Source organism: Anas acuta, chromosome 1, assembly GCF_963932015.1.
Source record: "Anas acuta chromosome 1, bAnaAcu1.1, whole genome shotgun sequence".
NCBI lineage: Eukaryota > Metazoa > Chordata > Aves > Anseriformes > Anatidae > Anas > Anas acuta.
Window position 1 is genome coordinate 97,406,898 of NC_088979.1, and position 27,482 is coordinate 97,434,379.

Genomic DNA, 27,482 nt, shown 5'->3' on the forward strand with positions numbered 1-27,482 from the left:
TTTGTTGTTGTTGTCCTCTCTCCCTCCCCCCACTCCCCACCCCTCAGCCTTTCTAAGGTACAGTGTCAGGCTTTTTTTCTCTCCACCAAAAGAACCATGTGGTAAAGTGCTTGCTTTAGAGACACTGGCCTTTTCTTCTTGTGGAAAAAAGGAGCTCCTGTTTTATGGTGGCCTGGAGGCTGAAGAGCCTCCTGCTGCCAGGGCTGCTGCTCTAATGGTTTCAGCAATCAGCCTGGCTCCGGCAGCGAGGCAGAGTGGTCAGCCCTCTGCTTACCCTCTGTTTACTCTGTAACCTGGAGCAGCTCCGCTCCCGCTCTCCCACCCACCCCTGACGTGAATAACCCAGAGCACGGTATCAGCACAAAAAATCACTAGAAAGAACCGGTCATTGGCCTTCCCAAAGCGATGTGCTGAATTTCTCTCTTGAAGAATGAGCCTGCACTTTGCTTTCGCTTCCAGCGGCTGGGGAAATGTCAAGGCACGATGAGTCACGCTGCAGATCGGATCTGAGTGAGAGCTTTTTTCACTTGTTGTTCTAGGCTGTAGGAACAAGTTAGAGCTGATCCCAATACTTCATCAAACAGAACTTTTAACATTTCAGCAGATTTTGAAGAATGAATTTCTGCCATCTGGAATATCACAGAAACTGTTAATAAAACCGGGTTGTTTGTTTTCTTAATAATCTATAGCAAAAACTTACAAACAAAACTCCCATGATTCAGATCAAGATTTCTGGCTACTTTGGTTAGTTATATGTATCTTCTTAACCTTCATTTTTGTATTAAAGCACATGAAAAGATATGAAAAAGGTGAGCCTTGGAAGCCATCTTAGAAAGCCAGTGCCAGGTAGACCTTAAGGAACTGTGTATGAGTTGTCACCAGTGACTGCTGCTCTGCTACGATGTCCATTAAGCTTATAGGAAAGAGTACTGTTGGCAGACTGTCATGTCTCAGCAGTAGAGCATTGAACTAAGCTGCCTCTAAATCTGTCATGATTGCTCTCATGCCAGACGCTGCTGAAAGATAGTTTTGCATTAGGGCTGAATGAGTGAATAAACATTGATGGCCTAACTCTTGTTTACTCTTCTGTAACCAAGAATCTGATATTCACCATCTGATTTGTGTCAGGAGTTTGCACATGGATTTATATAGGGGTATTTTACTTCTTCATAAACCAGGTAAAACTGTGGAAAGCCATGGCTGTTTTGCTTACAGGTCCTAGCCCCCATGATCATATTAGGAAACCAACACGTAGGAATCACAAAGATGGGATTTGCAAAGAGATTTTAACACTTGCTTTCAATTTCTGTCCAGGTACTCTTGCTTAATATAGCATGAGCAGTTTTGGAAATCTCACTGGCTGCCCAGTACTGGCAGCTGTTTCTGAAATGTATAGTGTGTTCTGTCCTTAGTCTTGACAATTTTCTTCTGTGAGTTGACTGAAAGTTATTCTATGTCTATCACTTCTTAAGATGGGAAGTACCATGCTGGCAGACCTTAACTGCTCTACTGTGAGGAGTGGGAAATGTTTTTAAGGATCTGTATGTGTTATTTTTCGTATATACTGAAGACATTTTTATTTGGAAGGCCTCCTCAGAAATAAAATATAATTTAATTCCCACTTCATGCTTCCGTGTAGTACTTGAAGATTAGTGATTGGTCATTTACATAGTATGGACAGGATCCATTTATTCAGGTTGTTTTTTTAGCTGTTTTCTAACTTCAGAAGCATATGTATTGGCAACTAGAAAATGTTCTGAGAATGTATCAGGAAGAGGTTAAACACTAAAAACAATACCAATCATGAAAAATTATCAGCAGTGTAAAACATTTTATTTCTGTCTGTAGCACTAAACTCAGGCCCAAACAATCATACTGAAGAAAGTATTTTAACAAAATATTTTGTCTAGTTACAATAGTAAGACTTTTGTTTGTTTTGTTTTGTTTTGTTTGTAATTTTAAATGCCAGCATAATCTAAATCACAACAATGCAGGCACTTCTGCATGCTGCTACCTAACTGTGTTAGGATTGGTAAAATGGTTTAAAATTCTAATAACCATATGAAGATGCTCCAAGTTCACTGATAGAGTTTTCCCCTCCAGTACAATATACCATTTATCTATCTTTCACTACCCTTTTCATTTCTTTTTCAGCAAAATTATTCATAGTTTTGGAAAAACTAAATGTGCCATTTTTACTTGCCATATTTTCATTTTGATCCTTCTCTTTCCCTTTACCCTCAATGCCAATATGATAAAGATGGGACAAAAATCCAGACCTGAGAATGACTTCTCACACAGTTCAGGTGCACACCTGAAACTTTAGATCTAGAAGGGTTTTTCTTCTTTACACCATATATGTATTTATATGAAGGGATTTGTATTTTTAAATTAACTTTTTTTTTTTTCAAGATTTTTTTTTCCTGTGAGTTTCCCCTCCAACATAAGCTGTTTTTCAACTAGCTTGTCATATGTTTATGTCTTGTAGAATTGAGACAGTGAGCAGAAAACATTTTTTATCCCCACTCTCTAAAAGGGAAAAATAAACTAGCAGATTTTTGTGCAAATTAAATGACTCTTTTCTCCAGTGTTTCTCATTTGGACACTTATTATTCAGGTATGATTGTATATATTTTCCTGCTTTCTTGTATACTGGATTCTGCTGTTGGCAACTGGTCTGAATTTCTGTTCTGCTGCTTCTGTGCATTAATGCTTGTGCCTCTGTTATGCAATGGAAGTCTGGACATTGGTTGGTTTAATGCCCTGTAAACCTGAAGGAATAGACTGGAATTTGTTGCCTTAGGTTAATCCCTATGAGTTTCACCTTCTTTTTGGGGTAATATGCATTGCACTGTGTGAAATACATGTCTGATTCAGTAGTGGTTACATTAGCAACAGTGGAATCCTACTTGGGGATAAGGCTAAGGATCTAATGCCCTTGTAGCTCCAGATATTTTCTGTTGGTAATTGTGCATATGCTTTCTGCCTGCTGTTTTGATCCTGCTGTTGCTATTGTTTGCTGGAGACTCATGCTGCTCTGTCCTGCCTCCATGCCCAGCCTAAATTCCATTGTACCCACCCCACAGGCCTTTTGTGTAATGCCAAGCTAGCAAAAATCCTGGCATCTGATTCTTTTGTTGCCTGGGGGAGGTATGTGGGAAAGGCAGCTCACCACAATCACAACTGAGACTTGGCACACACAGCACAACAGTTTCCACTAGAATTCTCTCAGGCTGAAAGATGATTTTGCTTCAGGTGCACACGCATCCACTTTCTGTGTTTGCAATTGAGTTTTATTTGCCAGAACAGCAAAGGAATGCAGCTGTTGGGATTTTATACTGTGCTTTTCACACTCCAAGTGGCATGTCATACTAATGTATTATTTGTATTACAGTAGTCCCTCAAGCCCTCCCCAACATCTGAATCCCATTGTTCTCACAGTATAAAAAGACATAGTCAGAAGCAGACCCCAGCACACAGAAGCTTTCAGCAATTTACACTGACTAAAGGAGGATTTAGGAGGATCTTAATGTCCAAGTCTCTGAGAATGACTGAGACCACCCCATTTTCAAGCACCATGCTACTCCTGAAAAGACCAAGACCAAACAGAAGTCTCAAAGAGTCATCTAAAACAAACAGAAAACACCCGTTCACTAATCCAAGACTCCTCCACGGGCTCAGAAGTTCCCTGAATAGAGCGACAGAAGAAACACAGAAATGGCTTTTCGTTTACTCAGAAATAGGAACTTTAAGTAGTCCCCAATGTTAATGACAGTTCAACCATAGCCTGCTGCAGCAGAAGGTACAGATTCAAATGGTACTCATCTCCTCACTCTGGAGGAGGGCTTTGAACCCACAGAGTGCATCTCCTGGGATAATCCCCATCCAAGCTCTGAGGATTGTAACTGGTACAACTCTCCAAGGCAGCCAGGGACACAATTGTTGTGAGGACAGGTGCTCTAGAGCAGTTGCATGTGAGGAGAGGTAGGGTTTGCTTCCTATTCTGGTGTCTGTCATTACATTTGACATGAGGTAAACATTGACAAAATCTAAAATAAGCTATAGAGAAAAGTCTGCACCTTTGGTTACACCCCTCTGAACTAAGAGGGGTGTCTGGCTGGGGATGGCAGAAAGCTGTAAATAGAACAGACTGATGAGAATTGGTATATCTTGAGATGAGAGCTGCTTTCAGAGCAAAGCAAAACAGTTCTTCAGGTCCCTACTCTATGTCTGAGATAGACAAGCATTCAGACCCTATGCAGAAATAAGAACAAAAGATCTGTGCAGCTCTTTTAGTAGGGAACAGGAAAGGAAAAAACATTGTTGATTCTGCTTGCAATCACATGTGCTATGAATCAGTACTGATCTTTGATGAAGAGGTTTCCTCAAGCTGCTTGCTATCACTTCTCCTCCCAAAAAAGTTGCAGTCCTTTCTGGGCTGCTGGCATAGCTGTCAGTGCAATCGTGCCCAAAGCTGATTCAAAATAAGGTGGGCTGGCAAAAAGCTTCTTCTCAAGCAACGCAGTTGACTTTTGCTGAAACAGGTTGGGGGATGCTGTCATGAGAAGCAGTGACAGCAGATCAAAAAGGACAGTAGTTTCTGGCACACTCAATGACTAAATTTCAAATGTCTTCACTATGAATGTTTTGTGTTACTCTCCTCATAACTATTAATATCAGTGACATTTTTTCTGTGTGATGGTTTCTCTTCCTGACTTACACAAAAGAAAGCAGGCCACACAGGATGACTTCAGTCTGAGATTTTGCTAGTCTGTAGTCTTCTTTGCCTTCCTTCTGTTTTTTCCCCCCAGTTGTAATTTTTCATTTTTAGAAGCCAGTTAAAGGCTGATGACTCCTTTTAAGAGAACAGGTAGTAAATAAATAAGACTTCTCAGAAACATGGGCTGGGTCTTTCAGATTCCAGATGTTGTGCTGGTTGTCTCGGTTCCTGACTTTCTGACCCATACCTCTGTTAGCAAATCTCTGTGTGGCTCTGAGTCTTTGGCAGAGTTAGCAGGGACTGGCTCTTCCATTTTTCACTTAGGGTATTGTCATGCCGTTGTCAAACAGAGAAATGGAGTCCTGTTTCCATCTTTGATTTAGGGAGATTAACAACACAGCCCTTTTCAGAGTGCGTTTTCTTTCACATCTGTGGATTTTAAGAGCCTTGAAAGAGCTGCCTGTTTTGGCCAATGTGAAACCAAGGCTGTCACATTGCTGAAAGGCAAAAATGGGTTCCCTTGACTCTGGAATAGCAATTCTGCTTTGTTTTTTTTTTTTTTTTTTTTTTTTTTTTTTGTTTGTTTGTTTGTTTTTTTATGTTATGTTATGTTATGTTTTGTATATGCTTCTCTGAGCTCAATATTTACTGTCAAACTATTTTGTCCATTTAGTCTTGATAGGGGGAGGACTGTAACTTGGAGCCTGCTGACAAGATCTGCAGCTCAGGAACATTCTGTTGGCATAAGCGATACTCGAATTTTGCCAAAATGAAATGCAAGAAGGAGACTCTATCTGAGATAGGTCACACACTGTGTTTTGGATTTGATTCCCTCCATCTGTTTGCCATAACTATCCATTCTTGGTCCAGGAAAAAGCTTTTCTGGAGCATGTCATCTTTCTCTGCTCTCCTAGTCAAATGCTTGGATTCACCCTGCAGTGTCTGCACTGTTCATCGGTCAGCTCAGCAGCATTTGCTAAGGCTGGGTGATGAGGTCACTCAGCAGAAAGGGCAGTAACATATTCCAAAACAAATCAAAGACGTATAAAATGTTCACATTCGTCTGCCTATGTTGAGACTTGCGCATGTTGTGTTATGAGGTATTGTTTTTTTGCCTAGCTGAAAGATCTTAATTTTAGGGAAAGGAAGATTGCATAACATCTTTAACCTTCAATGCCAATGGCCTATTTGGGCTCTAGATGGGCCCCTTCTGTCCTCAACCCTCTCCCCTCCCCCTCCTCCCCCTTTCCCCAGCTACATGTATTTCTTCTTTTGGCCTTTCATGTGTACATGTAGTTACTGATATCATTGTATCACTGTTTTTTTTGTTTGTTTGTTTGTTTTTTTCAGGTACCTTCTTGTGCTCTTCTTACTGACTGTGCAGTGGTGAGATTACAGAACTCAATATGGATATGACGAGACTGAAAACAAGGTTTGTATAAACAAAGAAAAACAAAATCATCCAAGTGATAAATTAAGAGGAGTTTGAAGGAATAGTTTAGAGTCTTGTCTGCAAGAGAGCTCAGCTAGATAAAGGGCTTTTTCGTCTCTTTCATTGTGACTTAAATTCAAGTAGTTCAATAACACTCAAATATTTCAATAAAATCTGAAAAGGTAAAATATGTGGAAGCCTGTTTTCTTGCTATAAGATACCTTTTGATTAGCACTTCTTATCAAATTATAGTAGAACCACACCCTTGATTAAAAAGCCTAGGAACAGTTATAAAAAATAATAATAATAAAAAAAATCTAGATCTCACTCATGTAATTTTGTGTCAATTTCAGATGTGGGTCTTCTCCAGGAAATGAAGGTCTACAAGTGATCTAGGTTTTTTACCCTTCCTGAAGATGCAAAATACACTGAAGAATACATACTGATCCTTAAACTCTAAGACAACCTGCTCCTTGGCAGAATCCAAAGGAAGAGAGTCATAGGGACTGTTTATTTTTGTTTTATTCTAAGACATAGTAATTACTTGGCTTCCTTTTATAAAACACCTGCATACATTGTGCTGCATTACTGATCCAAAACTTGGCTTTTTAATGTGGTTGCTCTTGCCTGCTTATATTTCCATTTCTCTGGGCATGTGTATACGTTATTATACTTTTTTCTCTATTTAATGTTTTTCCACTGGTTTCTCTGTTTTTACTTTTCCAGAGCTGAATAACCAAAGTTTATATAGTCTAGAAGAATAGACTTCTAAGTTAGAACTTATTTCATAATACTTTGCTGTCTTATATTTCTCTTTTTTTTTTTTTTTTTCTCCACAATTGGTAATGTCTCAAAGTCCATGTGCCAAACATTGTATAAATAGGAGTAGTCATGATGGTGCCCTAAACAGCTTACAGTTTAATTAAAGACAGGAAAACAAGAACTAATTGTAAAACAATAGGAAAGAGACTGAGGGCAATTGTAAAAATGTCATGTATTTAAATAAGCTCAATGTGAACAGTTTGTGCACAGCTCCAAATCAGAAGTCTAATGGCTTTGACACATGCTTTCCATGAAATCATGTGGTACCCTAACATTTTCTCTGTCTTCTGTCCTTCTCTTTGCCACTCATGGTGAAGCTGTTCATCTGTACAGTGCTCTGTCCCTCCTGTGTTCTCCTACCACTCTGCTACCTGGAAGTGTTGGGATCCACATGGTACTACCATCCAGATAGTATGGTGACATAGAGGAGCTGTACCACCTGCAGTCAGAAGAGAATCTCCTGAGGTGTTCACCCCTCCTCAGGTCTGTTCTTTGGAGCAAAAAGTATTCTTAGCTTATATATTCCGAGCTGTTCCCATCTGTATTATCTCTTTTGTGTGAGTAGCCTTACTGTGAGAGCCTCATAACCTTTCATGTAACGATTATGCTTTGAGGGAGATGACTGTTGTCATATATCCTCTGCAGGTGAGTAAGCAAAAGTCTTCATGCTGAAGATGCCCTAGCATGTCTTCCATGCAGTGCATTCTACAGCACTGCAAAGGCATGGCAGTCTTCCAAAAAATTAGCACTCCTCTTTGCTCAGCTGCTGTCCTTGGAGGTGTTGCAGGGATCTCCGCTCTCATCTCCTTGGAAGAGATATCAAAAATTCCCAGGCTGAACATCTTCTAATACCCTACTACCAGTCTTAATCTGGCCAGATAGGACTAAAAACAGAAGGTGTCACTATTTCACAAAGAGATTAGTGCCTACATGAGGGGCACAGAGAGTTGCAGGAGAGAAGAAGGCAAGACAGAAGCAATACTATTTTGAGGAGGAAAAGAATTTGAAAGGCTATGTGAGGCAGTTTGTTGGTGGTGCCAATTCCTAAGGCAGTGTTTGCCTCTGCTCACACTGATCTTCATAAAGGTCCATTTCACAGCAACCTTCCAGGCGAGGAAGTCCCCTCCCATCCATAAATGATGCTCCAGCCAAGGGTCACCGGAGAGTGATGCTTGGTGCCTGCACTGCCTTCACTGGAATGAGCACGTTAGCCTACCCTAGGACAAGAACAATAGAGGCATCCAGGCTGGGATAGATGCCTGCAGGGTGGTGATCAGGCTAATATGGAGCACTGTGCTGGGCTTTGCCTCTCCATTATCTCTTGAAAGGATGCTCTGCACTGAAGCTAGGGAAAGAAAGATGAAAGCCTTGACAAATGATTATTTTTTTTTAAATGTTCCCATTTAAAGACAGACCTTTATATCTCAGCAGCAATTTTCCTTCCAAGGAAATTTATATTTGATTGCTTCTCTGACCTCTTTTTTTAATTAGTTTCAGATACTTATTGTGTCTTTAGTGGTTCTTTGCCTGAGGTGGAGATGGTATTTGTTTTTCTAAATTGCATTGATACTGATTTCAAATGTGGCATATTTTCCATTGTCATGTGGTACTTTCCCTCTAAAGATCCATTCGTTCTTTCTCAACCAAAACAAATTTATGCATTTTGATATATACAAAAAAATAGCTATATATAAATAAGATATTTTATATAAAGAATATTTCTCCTCTGAGCAATTTCTCAGATTTTAATAGAGAAAATAAATTAGTTTTGTCCTTTGAAATGTCTTCCTCCTTACCATTTTAAGAGTTGACTAAATTCAGTAGGGTTTATTTCAGTAACTGGAAGATATATACAGGCCATTGCATAAATCCTCTTGCTTTCATTTTAATCAAAATGTTTTTATTTCTCTCATCTGCTTAATGAACATGTATGACTCTTCTAGCATATTGTTCCATTGTTCCTCTTCCTCGTGTGCAAAGAGGACATCCATCAATTAAGTCTTACAGGCCAACCTACTGAATTTAAAGGTTTCCCTAGTTCTTTGTGAAAACCAATTACCTAAAATTTCTGACTAAAATAGTTTAAAATGTCTTTTTAGGGTGTTCTATTTTAAAGTAAAAGTTTTTTAAACTATTTATTTGCAGAAGTGGTGCTTATAACTCATACAAGGGATTAGAAAAAAATAATAATTTGATTATCATAAAACAAGAGTTGCCTATACATATAGGTCATGACGTAAAATCACATGATTGTGCTGCAGCTGCTGGAATTCCATAAAAAAGCATGTCTTCAGTGAGTATTTTCCTATCACTTTGATCAAAGGACCTAACAACAAAGATTTTGTAGAGGTTTCTCAGTATATCATGGCTGATTTTACTTTTTGTTTTGGCTAACAAAAAAAAAAAAAAAAAGTGTGGCTCTGTTGTTTTGTTGTTGTGTTTGTTTGTTTTTGTTTTCCACACACTGAGCATTAAATGATTTTTTTTTTTTTTTTAATTTGCACACTCAGCATGTACAAAAGGGTGTAGCTTTGTTGAATTCTACACGGGACTCTGATGAATACCATGTCCTAGTCAACATTATATGGAGTTTGACTCTATATGCACACACATTTTTGGTTATCAAAGGAAGCTTCACCTTGATTTAAAATAGACCCAGGCTAATGTGCCTGAGGGATAAGTTGCAGCGTAGAAGCAATAAACACATGAAAATACTGTGAAATTTTAAAATCTTTATTATAACTGAGTTAAATAATTTATTAATAGTAAATGTTTTGAGAGTTTAAAAGTTGACTGGGTTGTTCTGTGCAAGTGTCAGAGGTGTCTATAGTGTCATTATAGTGTAAACTCTAAAAGTTAACTCTAGTGTTAACTCCAAAGTGACATAAGAAGGGAGATTTCTGACAGCATTGGAGCAATGGAAATGTCCAGGTTTTTGGTCTGGTTTTACACAAACAGAAGCTGTCTTATGTTCAGTGGAAACTTTGTTCTTGAACTGTATAAAGTGCTTGCACTTGTCATGAACCGTGTAAATATAATTCAAACTAAAGTAAAGCTTATGACAGCTGAAGTTGGCAATATGTTGCTTTGCATAAGTGAACCATCATGTCTTCTATTTCTTTTATACCCATTGTATAAAATAAGTCACAACACTCATATAACATGAGGCAAAACCCTAAGGTGCTGGAAACAGGAAACATAACTGCACTTATTTTTTGACTTTCATCCTTCTGAAACAATACTTTCAGTCATGCTTAGTATCTTGTTTAAAAACTTGAAACTGTTTACTAATGGTTCTCATTAGTAATAACTTTTAAGTAGGACCTAATACAAAGGAAAATTCCTTCTAGTGGCAAAACTATTAGAATTATTCCAAATGTATATTGCTGGAAATCATTTGGCCATAATAGAGTAATAGCATTACAGAGAACAGAATTTGGCTGTCTTTGGATTTATTTTAATGCAAAATTTCTGCAGCAGAGCTGTAGTTTTTATGTATTTTTGATTACATCATGTTTTGCTCTCCACAAGCCAGCCTGTGCTCCTTTGCAATTTTGGTGAGTTTTGTCACTGAAATTACTCGGGTTTTGTTTGTTTGTTTGAGTACTTTGACAATTTTATGGATCTCAATTGTTTTGTTCTTTATTACATTTTATAACACTGTTCCATAGGAGTACATCATTAAATGTTCTGTTGACAATGGAACCAATGAAAAATATGAAGCAGAGCTATCAGATACAATAATCGTCTGTCCCCAAACCTTCTTCTACAACACTGTTATTTTTTTTAATTTTTTTTTTTTTTTTTGACTGTAGTTATCTTCATCGAATCATAAAACGGTTTGGGTTGGAGGAGACCATAAAGATCATCTATGTCAACCCCCCCTGTCATGAAAAGGGGTGCTATCCACTAGATCAGGTTGTCCAGGCTGGCCTTGAATACCTCCAGGGATGGGGCATCCACAACTTCTCTGGGCAACCTGTTCTAGTGCCTCACCACCCACATAGCCCAAGAGATTATTTATTTTGGAAAGCTATACTGAAAAACTTTTTTATATTTGCATACATTAAGAACATTTTCTATAAGTAGTAATGCATGGTCTTTAATGATATTTTGAAGTACTTTTTGAATTAAAGCACTAAATTGTTATTATTTTTCATCAGGAATAAAGAAATTAGATTATTTATATTAGATTATATTAGATTACTCTCACTATTAATATGAGTAATGTAAAACTGAAGATCTGTGTCTGACTCATAGAAGTAATGTTGTATATTCTGAAAGGACATAGAGATATAAAATGTAAAACCAAGACTATATATGAAAGCTGTCACAAAGAACATAGATACCAATGAAATGTTTGTGTAAATAAATTAAACTGGAAATCACATAAATATCATACTTATTGAGTATGAAAATCAATTGTTGTGAAAATATTCAAGAAATAGAATCTGAGCTAAAATTCTCAAAAACTTTGCTCTGATATTTGTATGAAAAAATATTAATTTTGCAGTTGCCTGATTATTTATTTTTATTTCTAATGTCATTGAGATGAACTCAAGTGTACTTACTGCTCTTTGTTTGATATTTGGGGTTCATGACAGCTCTCAACCTGCTGCTGTCAGAACTGCGGGGAAGAGGCCTGAATCATTTGCTGTGAAAAGTGACACCTGATGTGACATGCATGGGTTGAAACAGTAGAAAGGATCTGCTTTAGGCTTAGTGTACCTACAGATTTTTGGCTTTTTAAAAATACTTTAAGTGTAAAATTGCCACTTTAGTCCCCATTTTAACAATGTACCATTATGTATCTAAATAATGTCTCATTTGGGTAATTAGGGTCGAAATCCAGATAGAGAATTCTGGTGTAATAATTAGTCTCAATTGTTTCTGGTGATGAAAAGATGGATGGCAAGAGAGTACAATCCAAGTACGAATATTTGCTTAAAGCAGTCAAGAAGTTGAGCAATTACCAAGCATTGTAAACAATTAAACTGAAATAAGCTCATCCTTTCTGACTGATAGAGAAAAAGTAACTCCCTGACATAGAAAAAATCGTTTTCCTAAAATACTTTTGTCATGGCTTTTACATTTCATAAAAATACATAAAAATAAAATAAAAACAAACTAAATATTTCATTTGTTTGCAAGTCTGATTTATTATTATTATTATTAATATCAGCTAAATGGGAACCAGTTCACTTTATATTACACTTGTACAACTCATAGCTTGACGCACCAAGTCAGACTTCTACAGACTTAAAGAAACCAGGACGGCAACAATAACCTAATTTCTCTTTCAAGATAAAATTCAATTTATTTAACGCATTCAAAATATAGTTTGCCTTGCACATTTTTAGAAGACAAACACATAATTTCATAGGATGGATTATTAGTCAATTCAAACCATAAATCCCAGATAACTCAAGGACAAACTTCAACAGAGATGTTTCTAGGACTAAATACAAGTTTACAGAAACTTGGCCTACACATTGTAATCATATACGTCAATAAACAAGAAGAATCCAAAGAAATAGGATTAAAATATTACTGGGGTAATAGTGAGGTAACCACCTAAGCTCTACTATGAGGAGCTCATATGGATTACATTTGTTATCAGCTTTGCAATGCAAATCAGTCATATTAATATTATTAAGCCTTCTGTATAAGAACTTTAATTCCAACATTTAAAAGTGCATCCTACTTTACTGTGTAATACCTCAAATGTCCTGGAGGGTCTGTGATATTGCAAATCCAAATGCAGCAGAAAGAGTTATGCTATTTTGCATATCTTTTAAGTTAGTGTTGTCTCCTGGCAAGTTTGTTTTTAGCTCAGAGATACGTGTATTTTTTATTTTCAAAATAAACTTAATAAAATATGCAGATAAGAGAAAACATTCATTTGGTAATATCAGCTGTAATTAAAATTATTTTCTTAAGAAGCAGCAATTGAGTCATGCGACATTTTATTGAAAACATCTTTTACATTCAGCTTAATTGTGGGTGCTTTTCACACAATTTTGAGATTGCCTGATTACACAATTATATACTTAATATCAAACTACTTGTATATAAAAAGTATTTTGTAAATGTATATAAAAAGTATTTTGTAATACCTAGAAATAAATTAAGATTTGGTGGCTGATGTCAAATTCATGAAAGCTAAGGAACTGATTTTGATTAGCTTCTGATTAGCCTTTGGATTGAAATCTTAATAACTAGGAAAAAAAATATATATATAATATATTATTGAGAAGTTCCTCAAGGACTTAAAATTTAAAATTTTATTGCTAAAAATAAGAAAATCTAAGACTTATATGAAGAACAATAATTTATTCTATAATTTGTATGTTTTGAAGAGTTATTATTATTACTGTTGTTGTTGTTGTTGTTGTTATTTATTAGCTAGTTATTTGACTTTCCTGGAAATTAAAAATAATAATAATAATAAAACTATTTTAATTATATTTTACACTAGTATCAGAATTATAGAAACTACATAAAAGTCAAAACGGGAGAAAAGGACACCAATATAGCCCATAAGTTTATTTTAGAATCAAAAGTAAAAGCAGTAGAAAATTACTTCTCAGAAAAATGTATTTACTCACAAGATACTAAGATACCGATATTTTACAAAAATTTAGTAAAAAGTTTTTCTGCTATTTCTACATATTTACACTATGATAACTTCCATTTTCCTCAGTAGTAGCTGATCAATCATTTCACTTGAACAAACCAGAGAACTATGATGAAGAATTGCTCATCATCAGAAAGAACTTAATTTTAAAATAAATATTAAAAGTGAAAATTATGTATAATCTTATTTATGTCTTTCCCAGAGCATGGAATAAATAGGAACATGATGACTGACTTTAAAAACATCTCGTGTAGAAATGATAGGCTCATTTCTCTTGGCTTTCTATCTCTGAAAGTAACTAACCATCATCTGAACATTTTTTTCTTTGTCTCTCACTACCAACATTTATTATAGAGATAAAGTAGAGGTCTAGACAGCAAAAAATCTTGGTTTTGTTCCCATTTCAACCACAGACTTTTACTTGACCTTGGACAACTCATTTATCCCATCTTCAAAGGTACAAGGGAAGACTTAATTAATCAATAAAATTAATCACTGTGGTGCCCTTAGATCACTCACATGGAAAGATCACTTTCTGCACTTAACTACAATTAAAGAGCACACTAAGTATTTTTTATTGTTGTTTTGTTTTTTCAAAACAAACAAACAAAATACCAGAAGTATGTTGACATAAATAAAAGACTTTAGTTTTTCCTTCTTTTTCTTTCCTCTGCCATCCACATAATGGCTTCCAAAGCACAGCAACTGCGTTGATTTATATAATGTTTTCATTTAAAGATGTTACTAGACGTTTAGGAGAATGACCTTGTCATGGAAATTCTGATTGCACTCTTAGATATCGTAGAAAAACAGAAGTTACATTTTTCAAAAAATGTGCCTGTGTCATCTTTTTTTTTTTTTTTTTTTCTGTGTGTGCTTTACATAGCCATGTCACTCTGCAAAGTCCAGCTACTGCTCTTAGAATGAAATACTATTCTCAGAATATCACCTCAATTTTTCATTAGCAACTTTCCTCAAGCACATAGCAGCTAAAGTACACCTTTATCTAAACCATACTTGAATCTTATAAAAGCAATATGTTATTATGTAAGACATCTGTGTAGCTCTCTCAGTAATACACCCTTCTAGTGGAAAAATAAAACAAAAAGGTATTTTGAAAGTATCTTGAAGATAAATTTCTGTTAAACACAGATCTGTTTTTAAAAAAGATTTTTGGATACTTTTTGGCTTCACTGGGTAATGATGCTAATAGGAAAGGGGAAAAAAAAAAAAAAAAAAGGAAAGAAAGAAAGAAACAAGGAACATGATGCTAAAATCCACACTGAAATCACTCTGTATCAGCTGATCTGTGGTAAACAGTTGTTATCCCCTGGGATACTATCCTATGTATCCCAGTATTGTATTATGCATTATGAGATTTTCCATGCCTACTTAAGTAAAACACAGTTGTATCTGCTACTGATCAAAGGTATTCACACATTTGTTAAGGGCAAATGTGGTATATAAAAACTTGCCCACAGATTCCTTAGATCCTATTCTCTTTCTACTATTATTAATTTTATAAATTTGGATTAATCCCTTGGTGGAATTTCATTTCAACTTGTGTAAGTTCTCAGTTCTTGTAGCTGAGAGGAAATTTAATTTTTTTTTTTTTTCCCTATTAAGTACCAACTCTGTCTTACTTACATTAAATAACTTCCTAAAAGAGATATTTAGTTAAATGTTTGCCCTGCATTTTGTCAGTAAGGCTTTCTAAACCAAGGACCCCATAACATCAAAATCTCTAAAACTGTATTCCAGACTCATGAAATCTGCAGCTTTTTGTGATTTATTCTGAATAGAATGGGAGGCAAAAATGTGTTTTGTAGCAAACCACAAGCGAAGTGTCATGGAGGGAAAGGGGAGCAGGAACTGAACATGGTATTACTGTTCTCTGGAATTTCTTCTAAAATGCATAACAGTCTTTTGAGTACACTTACCTGACTTCAATGCTTTGTTAAAAGCCTAGTGGTTCATTAGCACAATTGGTTGTGCACTGCCTGTGATCACTGAGATAGCCAGCCTTTTGAGTGGAAAGCCACCACTCATTATTTTGCTATACCCAGATCTGAAACTGGACATTAACAGAGGCCACATTTCGCTATATGAACAAGTGAATACATTGCATACATTATAGTGCCATCACCATTAGAAAGAAAATGCTTTCAGGTAGAAAATGGCACATGTACTCCTTTACAGATCAGCATGTGAGGAATTTCAGAGCTCACAGTGCTGAAGTCTATGTGCCAGCTCTAAAAGTGGTATTTTATGCTCCCCTGCCTCTATATTGATTTTGCTGACTCAGACCATCTCAGATTCTGTTGATCTTTTTCATTGAAAAAAGGTGAGTGATTTTTTAATACTGTGATTAAATTGTGTGAAAGGATACCCAAACTACTTGATTGGTTAGATGGCTTATTCTCTGAGGCTCTATACCTTGGCAAGGATGCCTGTGTCTTAGTTTCTATCAAACAAGAAAGAACAGTTGCTTTCTGAGTCTTGCTGTTTGTCTCTTCCCTGTCTGTCAAATATGTTATTAGTACAACATTTTTTGACCTTACTTAATTGAGGCTTCTTCTTTGTCAAATCTGATATTTCAAAGATTGTCCATGAAAATAATTACAAAGCTCTTTGGTGAATGCAATGAGCACTAACAAGTTACTAACATTCACAAGCTGAGGCAAGATTTACTATGTCCCCACTTCTAAACAGTAATGAAAATTTATGAAAAGACTTCCTATGGAAAATTTGTCTTAGATTCATGGGTGTAATTTGATTTTAATAAATAAAAAACAGAATGGTATACACACAGATCAGATATGCAAAATGCTATTTCAACTCTGTTGTTGGAGCTTTTGCACACTAAGTGTAATGAAGATCCAAGCTATGAACCACTGTATTTAAATTTATGAGTTTACAAAACATATTCACCAAAGTTCTATGACAAGGCCAATTCTTCAAAAATCTTTTACTGTTTCACTACTTCAAAAAATTGTATACAAAGCACTAAGATCTCACTCAAAGAAAGCATAACAAAAAGAAAACATTAATGAAAGTCCCATTAGATTTGACCCAAGAAGGAATCCAATATAGTGTGTGGATATGTTTAGCTCTCACAGGTCAAAATCAAAAGAAAGGTATGAAATATAATTATCTGATGAGACATTAGCATCAGACAGACACCAGTACTACACCACCTTCAGTTGCAGCTACACTGTTCTCACTGTTCTTTGATTCAGTGTTTGAACCGTTTGAACCTTTTTTTTTTTTTTTTGGTAATTGCTTGAAGCTCTTGTCTCTGATACTCATCTAATGTCTAATGCTTGCATTAATTAAAAGTTTGCAACACTTATTTTAATCTGTTATAGGACACAACATTTCTAAAAGTCTATTTATATTGCTCCATTTCATTCCCTAGGGCCATTGCCCTGACTTTTCCAGCAATGAAACATGGTCAAGAAAGACTTAAAGAAATGTGGCTACCTTTTTAATAGTCTAGGAGGGAATTGTTAACACCAGCATTTGACTCTGGAACAAACCTGGTAACCCCACATTTTGTGTGTTTATAGGCATTAGGTTAATGGTCCATTATGATAAATGAGAGATATTAAAATCTTACTGTTAGTATTCCCACCTGTCTGCAAAGTCATTTACAGTCAACAGAGGGCTAAAAGTTAAAGGTTAGGCCTCAGAGAGTTAGAAAACATGTTGTTCCGCTAAGTAAACTCAGAACACAAGGAATGAGCTGCTCTGGGGACCTGAGGCCATGGCTGATTTTCTTGTGTTGTTGTTGTTCCTGGCCCGGGGTAAATTTATGCACAATCCAAAGCATTCAGAATGAAATATTCTCCTTTCTTCATGTCAAAATAAATGTGCACATGATCCACTAGAGACTTTCTTAAGTTGCATATATTTCCTTGTGTTGCTTTACCTGGTATGTTTACTAGAGAATGAGACCCAATTTTGTTTGATCAGCCTTTTCCAGTCAGGCTGTTAAATTTATGGGAAACATTTCCAGCAAACTGGTTACTTATTGATGTGGTCAAGCTCCTGTTACTGCAAAATACATTTTAGCATCTGGGTACTGACACTGCCAAGCATGTGCTGCTGCCTTTGGAGATCAGCTCAGATGTTGGTCTTAGTATCTGGAGAATATCAAAAGTAAAGAAAGACCAAAAAAAAAACAAAAACAATCACTGTCAGTGAGGACAGTGGCAGAATTCATTATGAGAGAGTATTCACACTGTGAAGAAGTTCATTAAATATAAAGTTTTTGGTTTCCTGATTGAAACTAAGTCTCCAAATCCAATCTGTTTATTTAATTAGTGGAAATCCAGAAGTAGCAGAGGTGACCTTCTTCATGTATGCGTGAAGAAGATCCCAGTTCTTCTATCCCAATACCCCGATACTAAGATAAAGGTAGTAGAGGCACATTAAAGTTGTTTTAAGACAATTTGACATAATTTGTTGTATGGGATCAGGCAGTCTTAACTATTTCCCATTTAAGTGTCACTGGAATAACCCCACCTGTGACATATCTGATGTATTCCATATCTCTCTGCCCCTATTTTTGGCCTTTAATAGCCAAAAATAAGGGAACAGTACAATTTTCTCTCGTCACGCTTCTGATAATATACCCTTCCTGTGAGAAGTGGGGAGGACTGCTGAGACATCCCTTTCCATTAGTTATATCTCTTTCAGAGAGACCAGGGAGTTGATTACATCCTTTTAAGGTCTCCTTAGTCTTGTGGGATAGACCCTGTCATAACTGGGAATAGAGCCGAAGAGAAGGGAGCCACTAGAATAACAACTGACTGCATTTTTGGTCATGCCTCCAAAGATATCGTCTCTATTTCAGAAAATCCTTTGTGAATGAGAGACAGAAAAGGTTTGTTATATGCTCTTTAATCATATTAAACTGTTTAGATTGCTACAAACATAAAATTGTACTATTGGTGATAAGATATATTTGCTCTTCTGAGAGCAAAGTTGATTCCTGCTTTTGTGCTAAGCATCTAAGGATTTATCTCATAAGACTTCTGCTGGTTGTGAAACTCAGAGTGAAGCAGGCCTGGCCACTGTCTTACATAAACTCTGAGCCTCCTACAATGGACTGCTGCCGCCCGCTGCAGTGTTTGTAATAGCGAGACTTCCTTTCTGACCTACTTTTCTGTTGTATGCATTGGGACGATGTCGTCTGGAGCATGAGATCATTTTATGTCATTCCTATGCCACAAACCTGCCTTGACACCATCTCAAGCAGCCAAGGAAGGATGTCTTCAGCCTAGAGGGATCCGCAAATGACTTACAACTACTGAGCAGCTCTGTTGTCTCTTTTCTTTCTGCAGCCAGCACAGAGGATGTACTTCATTTGCTCTCAGTTCCTACAAACAGCTGCTTGAGTTTATATTCTTTAGGTTGCTTTACATGATGGAATAGTCTAGCTCACCAGATTTGGAACATTAGAGTATGATGCTCTTAGATGCTATGTTGAGTTCATCTTGGCCATAACTGTCCTCGACAAATATAAATGAAGGGAAGTAGTAACTGTGGACAGACAGCTTGGGCAAGTATTAAAGGAGTAACAATGAAGGCAATAAAACAAAGTGAAATTTCAAAAACTTTTGAATAAATATATAATATGGACTGTGAAGTATTTGATTATACAAAGGTCTTTAACAGAGTTGGCTACAATGTTAGAAACAAACAAACAAACAAAAAAAAAGACCAAAAAATAAAAATAAAAAAAAAGAAAGAGAGAAAGAGAAAGAGAAAGAGAAAGAGAAAGAGAAAGAGAAAGAGAAAGAGAAGAAAGAGAAAGAGAAAGAGAAAGAGAAAGAGAAAGAGAAAGAGAAAGAGAAAAAAAGAGAAAAAAAGAGAAAGAGAAAGAAAGAGAAAGAGAAAGAGAAGAGAAAGAGAAGAGAAAGAGAAAGAGAAAGAGAAAGAGAAAGAGAAAGAGAAAGAGGAAAGAGAAAGAAAGAGAAAGAGAAGAGAAAGAGAAAGAGAAAGAGAAAGAGAAAGAGAAAGAGAAAGAGAAAGAGAAAGAGAGAAAGAGAAGGAAAGAGAAAGAGAAGAGAAAGAGAAAGAGAAAGAAAGAGAAAGAGAAAGAGAAAGAGAAAGAGAAAGAGAAAGAGAAAGAGAGAAGAGAAAGAGAAAGAGAAAGAGAAAGAGAAAGAGAAAGAGAAAGAGAAAGAGAAAAGAGAAAGAGAAGAAAGAGAAAGAGAAAGAGAAAGAGGAAAGAGAAAGGTGAGAGAAAGAGAAAGAGAAAGAGAAAGAGAAAGAGGAAAGAGAAAAGAGAAAGAGAAGAGAAAGAGAAAGAGAAAAGAGAAAGAGAAAGAGAAAGAGAAAGAGAAGAGAAAGAGAAAGAGAAAGAGAAAGAGAAAGAGAAAGAGAAAGAGAAAGAGAAAGAGAAAGAGAGATGTGTTTGTTAAGATTTTATTGGAAGGGAAGGGAAGGGGAAGGATGGGAAAGACCTAGCTGTGTATTAGTGTCTGGTCTAGCAGAATATCTAGGACTGTAGAGGTCTGGGAAGTGGAAAGGGAGGTGCCCATATTTTCTCCCTGCTATCTTGTGACAGGATGCATGGCAGAGGCTCAAAGCTTCATCAGGTTCAGACTAGACTTTATGAAGAACTTCTCTACCAAGAGGGTGGTTGGACACTAGAACAGACTTCTTAGGTGTTTGATGCCTGTCTCTGTTTAAGAGGCATTTGGATAATGCTTTTAGTTAGAATAATATGGGTTTGCCAAGTTTTTGTCTTCCTTGCTCCCTTCTCATGTAATGAATATTTTACTGAATTATCTGACCCAGTTCTGCAGACCCCTATCACAATATCTTCAGGCATGTGTGCACTGAGACTCGTGAGAGGACAGCAGCCTTTTTATAACTGAGAGTTCTAGTTATTGTAATTGTAATTTGCATTGCAATTTTCATGTAGTGTGTGAGTCGTGTGCTGCCCACCCTGCCTGGACCCAACACAAGTTTTCAGCTCTGGAGGACTGTGCTGTAGGTGATCAGAGCTGGATGCTGATGAGGGTGCCTAAATGGGAAAACTATTTTTGCCAGGCTCATCCATACAAGAGAGAGAGACCAGAGAATGGGAAATCTCTCAGCAGAGCAGCAAGGGGACATGGTTTGCTTGCTGAGAGATTCCTGTTTGACAGAGAGCAAGAAAATAACAGCAGGGGAGACGATCTCAGCCAAAGGTGGCTGGAGGGCAGCTGATCTGAAGCACATTGTGCCATGATGATACAAGGAAGGTAAGGAAAGTGTGCAGGTGATCGATCACAATTTGCCTAGATCTCCTCTCTGCTATTTAGCTTAAAGATTGCCTGGGTTAAGAAAACATCCCATAACACTCACCACATGTGCTTATGTATGTTCTAAGCTGCTGACAAGTGTCCATAAGTCTGGGACTTGGCAAAAAGAGGCAGTCTCTTCGTGTGGTTGAGCAGGATTTTGTTACCCAGAGTGATCTGTTACCCCTTATGTGAAAAATGCCCTCAAGAGTCTGCCTTACAAATCAAAGAAAGAAATGGTTTTGCAGTGTACCCAGATGACGGAAGTTTAAGAGTACACAGATCCAATGTGGTGTGACCTAAACATAAGGCCTCACAGCTAGATACTTACCAGGCTGTTATCTTGGTCATGGAAGAGCTATTTGGCTCTGCTATTTTTATCCTGGCACGTCTACACAAACCTGGATCTGATTTAGACATTATGGTCAGAGGGATTTGAGACAGAAATAAAAGTTAAGAGTTAAAATCAGACATGCAAGACACCCATGAAAAAAGTTAACAGTATGCTTCATGTAACTAAAAGTTTATTTTTTTTTCTGACAAAATATTATTTTTATTTCTATGACTCTGTAGGGGGATCAGCACCTATCCCCTCTACCTCCCACCCCCTTACCTAGGATGTTTTATTTTATCTATGTATTTTTTTTCCCAAGCACATCCAAATGATCCATAACTCAAAACATCAGAACACGACTTCCTTCAGATTTTCTGGTCACAATTTCAGTATTTTTTATTTGAGAAGCCAGACATATTCTTTTGATGTTATCTTATGTGTCAAAACTGTCCTAGTAGCAGCTTCCTATGCCTACTTGAGAGCCCTGCTGAAATTAACCCTGAAGACCGCAAAATCATTGAGTCCACATGCAGGCAAACAGTGTTCCCTGGGAGGTACCTATTGTCTGACATGAATGTAGGGTGTGACCATACAGACCTTTTGCCAGATCCAAAGTCTGACTGCTTGTGTCACACCCTGCTTACAACCCACTTTTTTGCTTCTGGGATGTACTGCAAACCAGTTCACTGAAATTATCAGAACTAGGGAAAAAAAAAAAAAAAAAAAAAAAAAAAAAAAAAAAAAAGCAATCTGCTCTGTCTCCCTATTTATTCATTCCCCCCACCCCACCCCACCCCCCCACACACACATTTGGTGTGTATGTATGTGTCTTTTTGTCCCCTTCCTTATATTTGAATAATTTCAGCAATCTGGTTAAAAATAAAACCTTGAATGTTAGGAGGGGCCGTTAAAGTTCATCAGGGCATGCTGGATGGGAGGGGAAATAAAACTTCATAAATTGGTTTGTGAAGAGATTAATGTTCGTGCAACTGCCTTTCCCTGATTTCTATGTAAGTAAATGGCTGCTAACAGAGGGTGCCTTTGTTCAGCAAGGTCAGGGACAACCATGATGGCAGATGACCAGAGCATTAACATCTCTAAACCCTGTAGACTGATTCCCCTCTGGCACCTGGTAGCACCAAACTTTTTCGTGCCAGAAATCAAAATCACAGGCTTTTCTTGTGCTGTTTGTCAAGCCTTCTACTTCCACTGTTCAAGCCAGCAAAGAAGAGCATTTTATGAGGGAGGGCAAGCATGTATCCCATGGCTAGGTGATGATTAGACTGGCTATACAATTGCTGGTATGAAAAGTCCGTGAGAACCTCTCAGGGGTACTTAGTGCTTTCCCAATTTCTTTCAAGTTTGCTTGTAAAGATGATATTGCCCTTCCACTTATAACCTGGGTGCTTACTCAATTGGGGGATTACATTTGACAATATTCCTCCATAATCGATTGTGTTTTTGACAGCTGAATAAAGTTTACATCATTTGTTGGGATTTGTCAAAGAATGTGTATGAACTTGAATCTTGGATATTGAGTGCCATGGTGTGACTGTGTTATATAAAAATAACTTATTGTTATGTATTTAGATATATGGTGCCAGTCATGTACCATGTATACCAGAGACAATTTAAATGCAGTTCAGGACAAGCTTAGGTAACCCAATGGAAGTTTCATAACCATGTGTTTCTTCCTTTACTCTTTATCCTGGGTTGAACCATACAATTGTCTCATTCCATTTCAATGATTTCTCAGTTTTTTCTGACCATGAAACCTTGCTGCTTGGGTTTTGTTACCTTAGTGAAGACTTTGGAGTGGTCAGGATCTACAAATCTCTCTGCAGGACTTGTTGAATATGTATCTTTGTTGACAGACTGTAGAGTGTTGCCACAGGGTGGCTTAGGCCTCTGGCAAGAACCCCCTGTGATGGGAGAATTGGGGGAGCATGCAAGTGTTCCTGGGGAGCAGGTGCCCACAGGAAAGAAATACAAAGTGTTTCCTTATGTTGCACGTTTCAACCTCCATTGTTATTTGTAATTTATTTATCAATTTGGCCTTTTAATCTATATCTGAGAAATGTGTCTTTGCAAAAAAAATTGGTTGGTACTAAGCAGTTCAATTCAGAAAGCACTAGCATAGTAGCCCTCCTGGTAATACGCATATGAAGTTGTTATGAAGGTTGGAGCTTTGGGCTACCATATTCAAGAGTGTGGCATTGTTGACTGTGCACCTAACACTGTCTCACAGCCCATTTCATCTGCTGTGCATGTTTTATTTTTTTCTAGGTATTATTTGGACTGCAATGGCTTTAGAATTGATGTCTCCTTGTTCATACAGAGCTCCTAATGTGTTGTCATTTGGAGCACTAAAGACTAAGTTCAAGTATAACAACTGTATCAATAATATTAAAGTTGCACATAGTTTGCTCATATCTGAGAAGTTACCTGGAAAAATTTAAAGGTCCTCGGTGAAAGCTGCATATCTCCATCTATACATACTACTTCGAGCATGATATTTACCCTGAAAATATTTATCTCTAAATGACTACTCTTTACTTACAGAGCTGAAAAGATACAGAAAAGCTGATACACTTTTGTCTGAATATTCTTTATAAATGTGCAAATTATCACTGTGCAGAGTACTGTTTTTTAAACTTAGAATGTCCGTAATGAAAACCACTTATGCCCTGGACTAAAGTGAAAAGTCTGTAGAAACTTCAGATCTTTTATATCTGAGTAAAAACTTCATAAAATTGGGTAAAGCTGTAGCATGGTCTTAGGAAAATAAACAAATAAGCAAATTTCTTTCTGTAGTGCTTCAGTAGTGCTGAAGGAGCAAACAGAAGCTAGGACTTCAGAGCAAAACTGCAGAGAGCTTCACCTTTGCTTCTTGAGTTGCTTTTTTTGTGTGTGTTTTGTGGTGGTTTGTGTGTACTTCACAAAGGAATCTGAGCTTTTGTGAAATAATTACAGTGATGGTTCTGGTTTCTAATATGCAGAACATAAATCTGCAAAAGTTATTGGGCAAATTCTGCTGAGTCTTTCACCTCAGATCAGCAGCTTGCAGATCATTAATCATTCATTATAAGCTTTAATAGACTAAGCATTTTAAAGACTTCTGCTGAGTCTCAAAGGACAGAGTGCAGACTTTGCACTTCAGAGATTTCTATATTAGAGTAGTAATAATGTTGGGAGAAAAAAAGGCCCAACAAAAAAGCCTTGCATCTCCCTCCGGCTTGAGAGAGACCTGTCATGCGACAAGAGAGGATGATCACACAAGTTACTTCTTACTGGAGATTGAGGAAGTTAAGCACACCATTTATTAGCATCTCTTATTATTTAAGTCATTTTTTTACCACCATTACTTGCTCAGATAGCGAGCATAAAAGGAAAAGTCTGTTTTGCATGAACAGAATGAGTGAATAAAATGCATTTTAATCCAGAACAATATGTTGCACATGCCTGAAAATCACTGTAGGTAGCTGACCTTTTGCTTATTTAGTTTGTCTATTTCAGTCACTCAAATATGTAGTTTGGTGGAAAGCTGCTGTTGCATGTGTAACACAAAAGAGAGGAACCTGTTTCTCATATTGCAGAAAAAAAAACTTTCAGTGTGGAAGGGGGGTGTGATGGTAGAAAGGGAGGCATGAAAGCATGGAGCCTTTGGTTATGTTTACATGCCTGTTTCCAAACACGTAACAAGGAATGGAAGTCTACAGGGTCACAAGTGTTTGCCCGTGTTATGTGATGGATGAATCCTCACTAGATGGGGCAGGTCTTATGCTAAATGTTTGTCCTCTGAATCCTTCTTAGCATAGAGGGGGAAGTCAGGAGGCTCAGCACCTTTTGCTCTTTTCTTTTTTCACCATACACATTTTCAGATCTAAATCAATTGTAACTAACTGGTTGACGCTTCTATGTCCAGGGGTGAGGGACCTGAATTTGTAAGCATTAGAGAACTGTTTTCACAGCTTCAGAATACACAAGTGTTTGTCCATGTTATAACGTCCTCTATCTGTTTTCTTATTTATATAAGTAGAGTTCACTTCATCTCCACAGAATGAGTTTTGATTTTGGAGAGTTGGAAATAATATTTCTGAACTATAAATTTAAAAGGCTTCTTATAGTTGTGAATTTGTATTGAATTGGTTTAATAAATTTGGCTGGAAAACTGTTTGGGGTGTTAAACTTACAGGGAAGGTAAACAAGATATAACTATATCTTAGCTGTTTGAAAGTACTTTGCCTAAAATGTGTGAAATTGGTATGACTTCTGTCTTCTCCCACATTTTCTTGGAAAACTTTTACAGTTATAATAACCTGATAAACGTTTACAAAACAATTATCAGGTTATTCAGTCTAACTGCAATATGAATTATCTTTCCATTTTCTAAAAATAGTGAACTAACAGCTGAAAGCTGTGTCCCTGCCATTAAGATGGAGACTTGTTTTCATTCTGTCCAAGTGATATTTAAGAGGTTCATCAAGTGTGGGAACAGCAGAAGATCTGCCTGGGAAAACCCTCCAGACTGGGGTAACTGGCTTAGGTGCCCACCTGCAAGGTAACTCTACTCTCTTCCGATTCAGGGCAGCAACTGCTGATATAAACTCTTCCCATGCTGACAGCAAAGCAGTGAGTGCTGGTACAGAGCTCCCTGAAATCCTGGCTATTAGAGTAATCCTAGAGCTATTCTGTGATTCTTTATTGTCAGTAAGCAGAAAAGAAGGGCTAGGTAGCATGGTGGTTTAGATACACGGGTCTCAGATGTCACTGGTGCACACAGACAGAAGAGGGACTTGGACCTTGTGCTCCAGTACATTGGCATGAGGGGAAATGCCAGCTACAAGGTTGCTGCTCATTGCCTATGTTTTTCTTACAATACTTGAACAAAATGTGTTATGATGAGTTAATTTTTTTCATATGAAATATTTTTTTGTATCGGTTAGGGGAAAAAAAGTAATAATTTTTATTATTTTTTATGCACATTATTCAGACTGATTTCTCCTCTCCTCCATTCCCTGTATTTCTGTTTGGTACTGAAGATATCAGTTACTCTTCCAGTCCTTTGAGGCTTGGACTAAAGCCAAGACAATGGGTGAAACAATAAACAGAAGCAAAGAAAAGTATAGATATATAGTCAGGGACACAAAACAGGTTCCTGAAGAATATGGAACTGAGTTCTCCTGCTCTCTGCAGAATCCAAGCTTTCCTTAAAAGGGAAACTGGAGGAAATAGGTCAACTCAAATAACATTAAATCATGCAGTATGAAAATGTATCCCCTCTTTTTCTAAGCCATGAGATGACATACAATTCTTAAAACTAATTTTACTGCTGAATATCTGTGATGTGTGAGGAGGGTCACTGGGATCTGAACAGTGTTGCCTGCTTGATGTGACGGTTTTTCTAACAGCTTTCTCACCATATCTGCTCTCAGCCTTGCCCTTTCCTTTCCTTTCCTTTCCTTCCTTTCCTTTCCTTTCCTTTCCTTTCCTTTCCTTTCCTTTCCTTTCCTTTCCTTTCCTTTCCTTTCCTTTCCTTTCCTTTCCTTTCCTTTCCTTTCCTTTCCTTTCCTTTCCTTTCCTTTCCTTTCCTTTCCTTTCCTTTCCTTTCCTTTCCTTTCCTTTCCTTTCCTTTCCTTTCCTTTCCTTTCCTTTCCTTTCCTTTCCTTTCCTTTCCTTTCCTCTTTTTTTTTTTTGGTGTTGAAAGGAAACTTGAGTCATTGCCATTTTTTTAGACCCTCCTCATGGTTTAATGAAGGAAGGATCTTCCTTCTCCTCCTGATTTTTGCCTCTTCCCGTTTTATGAGAATTTTACTCTGCTCTTCATATAGTTCCAACACTTTCTCACCTTCTCTCTCACAAGAAAATGAAACCCTTATGCTCTAAAATTCTGAAATGAAACTTGAATGTAACACTCCTGTTTCAAATTGCTCCTGGGAAAAGAGGAAGGCTGCTCTAGTTCTTGCATGTGTGTTTTGTTTGTGGTGGTGTTTTTGTTTTCCTTTAGATGGCTTACTGTCTTGCCCTTGAATTCAGAGTTCTGACATCATGTAGAGAAAAATACTCCTTTCAAATTATTTGCTAAATACTTAACAAAAAGGAAATGCATTTTTAATGGACTTCAAGCAATGGCATCTTTTACAAGAGGAGCCCTGGGAAAGGTGTTATAGGCCAGGCCGGATGATGGAAAGGTGAGATGGATTGAATGTGTTCTTAGAGAAATGATCAAGACAGCTGTA

At 37.1% G+C, this 27,482-nt stretch overlaps 1 long non-coding RNA gene across 1 annotated transcript; it reads left to right on the plus strand.

Moving 5' to 3' along the window:
• Positions 1–354: 354 nt before the first annotated feature.
• Positions 355–9,401, plus strand: LOC137860040 (uncharacterized). Its single transcript, XR_011098718.1, has 3 exons — positions 355–510; positions 6,071–6,152; positions 6,506–9,401. It is a non-coding gene; the product is annotated as an uncharacterized lncRNA (long non-coding RNA).
• The last annotated feature ends 18,081 nt before the right edge of the window (positions 9,402–27,482 follow it).